This window comes from Mytilus californianus, unplaced genomic scaffold, assembly GCF_021869535.1.
Source record: "Mytilus californianus isolate M0D057914Y unplaced genomic scaffold, xbMytCali1.0.p SCAF_10, whole genome shotgun sequence".
NCBI classification, from domain to species: domain Eukaryota; kingdom Metazoa; phylum Mollusca; class Bivalvia; order Mytilida; family Mytilidae; genus Mytilus; species Mytilus californianus.
In genome coordinates, this window is record NW_026262582.1 from 37,417,583 (window position 1) to 37,422,687 (window position 5,105).

Genomic DNA, 5,105 nt, shown 5'->3' on the forward strand with positions numbered 1-5,105 from the left:
AAGCTTTGATTTTTACCAAATTTAGGATCTGGAAAAACATAAGAGCGCAGGCGTCGAAAAAATAATTATTCAAGTTAGACTTGTAAAATGTCTTGGCAAACATTATTTTAAATGATATTATTTGTTGATGTATGCGCTCTATGTTTTCTGTACAATAATCAATGGAAATTTACCCATTTTCATTGATTTTTTTCGTGAAAAATCAAAATCAGTTCTATTTGTGACGTCAAAAATAAAACGCAGGAACAGAAATTTTCAACAAAAAGGTTTTTTTCTTATCTAGTCACTGTATTAGCTATGATTCTTGTGATATTGGTCAATACATCCTTATTTAAAATTTCATCTAAAAAAAGAGGCCATTTAAGGGCCATCTGCTTTAAAACCATGAGTTTATAAATATTTGTTTCCATATTTGTTGTTACCCTAGTACACGTACTATTTTAAATTTATTAAGATGAAATAAAGATTTTTGTAGAGAAGTTTTGAATAACAGACAACTTTATATTCCAGGTTAGCATCATGTTTCCGTTGGGTTACTTGAATGGTAGTAATAAGAGCTGTTTTAAGGTGAGAACTGATTTATCAATATACAAGTTAAATGAATTTATGTCATCTTGGGGTGAATGTCTCTAAAATATATTTCAATACATATATTTTTTATTTTACAATTGAAGAAAATCAGTAATCTTTTCATTTAAAAATATTGTACCCTATCAGCAGATACTGAATCTGAATTAGAGATATGAAGGGGAGATAACAATGGAATCTGAATGAGATATGAAGGGGAGATAACCTATCATTTGATGTTAGGCTCAAACCAGTGAAATAAGACGACACGTAACAAAATGGATGTCAAAAAAAATTACAACAACAAAAATACAATCAATTGGATCAGATCTTTAGCTTGAAACACCAGCAGAGTACTTTTATTAATTAATTGTTTTCATTTAGTCTTGCATTTCCTTATTACAAATTTCAAAAGAATTTATTCCTATGTTTTATCTGGGAGAAAACAGTTTTTGGAGAAGTGTCAATAAAACCACAAAATAGACATTAATATTATGTAAGTTTGAAGATGGTTCAGTTTATCAGTTAATCATAAGCTTTTGAATTTGTTTGATTTTTAGAATGATTGTTCAGGTATTTTGAGTTAGTTGTAGTAAAGTCCTAGAAAATTTACTCTGATGTATCAATGTTTTTCATTCTTACAGCAACTGCCCGCTTTTTAAATACTCTGTGTGTATATTTTTTAGTAAAAGTAGCAAGCAAATACTTTTTGAATAAACTGATATCTGTTTCTTAAATTCTAAAATTGCCAATCAAATTTTATCATTTATCTATAAGATTATCTAATATTAAGAGTTAACAAACGAAATTTTACTTTATTTCTTTTACAGTTTGAAGTTTTACTGTTCCAACCTTGTATGGTAGAATTCTTAGACGATGATACTGCAAACCATTGGATGAACTGTAGCTATCCCTAAAAAAAAATCTGTAGACATTACTCTTGCCAGCGCAGAATGATTTTTTACAAATTTCTGTAATTTTCAGTTTTTTATATATTTGTAATTTTTGTGTGATTTATTTTTGTGTTTTTCTCATTAATAATTATTTATATTTTATGGCTTTTTTTTTTGAGGATTGTACTCAGTTTCTATTCAATCCCCTCCCCAAGATAAATCAGGAACCTGTAAAATAAGTTTGATTTTGAAGTATGGTTTCCTAATTAAATGGGTAATTTGGATAACATGATTATGTGATTTGAATAGAGATCCTGCTTTCTAATAGACCAGTGCAATGAGCTTGATTTTTTAATGTGCTAGTGTACAATGTAAAAGTCCACTGGAAGACATGTCAGCCTACCTGGACTCATTATTCTGACATGTAAGCCTACTTGGACACATTATTCTGACATGTCAGCCTACCTGGACACATAATTCTGACTTCCAGCTGACCAGTCCCTTACTCCTAAATGCAACAACAATTTTTAATTATTTGGTTTGACCCAGCCAGGGATCAAATCCCATGACCTTTTGCACTTGAGGAAAGCATGAAATGGGCTGTTGTTAAGTGTTGTGGAAGATTTATCTGTCTGTCTGTCCATCATCATATCTCATCTACAGCTTATATACTATTGGACGGTTTTCATTGAAACTTTCAGATAATCCTCTGTAACTAATGGCAGTGTGTAATTTGTTATATTATATTGAAATTTTGGGGTTCCCAATTGTAATGAATGGAATAATTTGTTAAAGAAGCTTCTCATACCACAATTTCATCATGTGAAGGATAGATTGGTTTGAATATTCTTGTTTTTAATCTTGTTTTTAGTAGTTGGATCTCATTATGACAAAATTTTCATAAAATTAACAAAAATTCAAAATAAATAACGATTTGACACTAATATATTACCACGGTAGCTTTTATGTAAAATTTCATAAGGCTTTGCTATAGCAAGATTTGTGTTTTTTATCTGGTTTTATATGATTTTAGTGGTTTTTTAGTGATTTTATTTGTTTTTACTGCCAAATCTTGTTATACCAAGCCTTGATATGATTGAGTTTATATATTTTGCTTATACATGCTATTCAAAAAATTCATTAAACATAATGAGATCTGACATTTTAATACTTTTAACTCTTTCTGAGAGGATAAAGATAGAAAATGAATGAACATACCTATTGATGCATTTCTTGAAGATTGACCAAATTGCAAGATTTATGAATGCGAACTAAATCTATGTTCATATCTGCTGAACCAACCTATCCATCAATATGAGTAATAAAAGATTATAAATAGAATAGTCCATTCTTCGATTTGGGAACCTTTAAAAGTGAAAAAAAAATATACACAATGCCTACAGATACTGAAGATTATTTGAAAGTTTAGGCAAAAACAATTTAATCCTTTAATTGTGGTTGGAAGTTGTAGATGGATGAGCAAATAGATAATACACTTGCTAACTTTGGCACATTTCCTGATGGATAAATCAGACTGAACTAATTACTTGGTACTATTTATCTCCCCTTCCTGGGAAAAAAGAACTGTTTCCATAAGTTTAAAAAAGTATATATTCATCTATACTACTATGGATAAAAAATTTGCTTTGCTTAGAAGTTGGGTTAAAGTATAAAGAAACTTTATGTTCAATAAGACCTTGGGTTAAAAATGTGGAATGAAATGCAATTAGCAATTTCCTTGGTGATCTAATAATTTTTTGCCCAAATCAAGATATTTAGTTTTTTGAAATAACCCAGTAAATAAGTTGAGTACACCTCATAAATGAATTTGATTCATGTATTTTTATGCATTTTTTATTTTAGTATTTACTAGTGTATTCCTTGTTATATTTGTAAATTCCTCTTTGTATGTGACAAACTGAGGATTCATATATTTTATGGAATTATGTAAATTTATTTTAAGTTTGGTATTTTATAGTAATGGAAAACCTCAAGTTTAATATTAATAAAAAAAAGTTCTTTGATATGACCGAAGGATAAAAAAATGTAGAACATGTATTTCAAAACAGACATGATTTTCTAAAACAACCAGTCTGGGAACTGGTATCAAGAAATTAAAAAGAGTCCTCAGTGCTGTCAAGTAATTTGTATTATTGTAATATTTTACCAATGAAACCTAACCCATGATGCAGATCCTTTTCCTCCTTTTAGTTGTAAAGGTGACTAAAAACATATTATTGTTACAATTTCTTTGAAATTTTACACTCTTAAGGAAGCAGATTGTGTCTTGTATTATTTAGGAATATTTTTATACGACCTCAAAAATTAAAAACATTTTGGTCGTATATTGGTATCACGTTTTTGTCGTCGTCTGAGTCGTCGTCAGAAGACAGATGATTTCCGGATAATAACTTTAGTATAAGTAAATAGAAATCTATGAAATTTAAACACAACGGTTATGACCACAAAAGGAAGGTTGGGATTGATTTTGGGAGTTTTGGTCCCAACAGGTTAGGAATTAGGGGCCAAAAGGGTCCAACATTAAGTTTTGTTTGATTTCATCAAAAATTGAATTATTGTGGTTCTTTGATGTGCTGAATCTAACCGTGTATTTAAATTTTTTAAGTTCTTAGACCACATTCATTCTTTGCCAGAAACCTATTCTGTGTCAACTATTAATCACAATCCAAATTCAGAGCTGTATCAAGCTTGAATGTTGTATCCATACTTGCCCCATTTGTTCAGGGTTCAACCTCTGCTGTCGTATCAAGCTGCGCCCTGCAGAGCATCTGGTTATTGTGATGCATGACAATAATAATAATATAAATAAATTTGTGAATAAAATTTATTTGAGTAAACCTATCTTATATTGTATTTGAATCTAATTAAAGGGGGGAAAGGTTTCTGGGGTCAAGGGTAGTACAGTGAGTAAACAGCTAATTTATATTTCCATCATTTGGTATCTTTCCTCGTCATTCTAAATTTTTAGAAATGTTCAAGAAACCTCTTGGTTAGGGAGCTACCATTTACAAATCAAATGGTAGCTCCTTTAGTTTGAACAAGACCTCTTGGCCCACCAAAATGGCGGACATGGCTAAAAATAGAACATAGGGGTAAAATGCAAGTTTTGTCTACTTTGAAAACTGTTTTAAATAGAGAAAATCTGATTACCAATTGTTCATTTAGATCAACACTGTCAGATTACTTCTTATATTTTTGTTTTAAATTCTGTTCTGGCCTACAATGTTGTAAAGTGTCTTTTGTTGAATATGCACATAGACCAAGATGAGCGACACAGGCTCTTAAGAGCCTCTAGTTATAGTTTGTCCTTATGTTGTGCTGATACACTACTGTCCTTGACGAGGGTTGGTACCTTTAAGCATGTTTAACCCCGCCACATTCTTGATGTGCCTATCCCAAGTCTGGAGGTTTTGGTTCAGTGTTTGTCATTCGATCATGTCTGTCATATTTATTTTAGTGATTTGTAAATTGGTTGTTATAATAGATATGGTTTTTAGTTTTCTCTATTGAATTGTTTCATATTTTTCATGTCAGGCCATTTATATTTAACTAAACGGTATAAGTTTTTGATTGTTGAAGGCTGTATGTTTACCATAATTACTTACATCCATGTCATTTGAACTC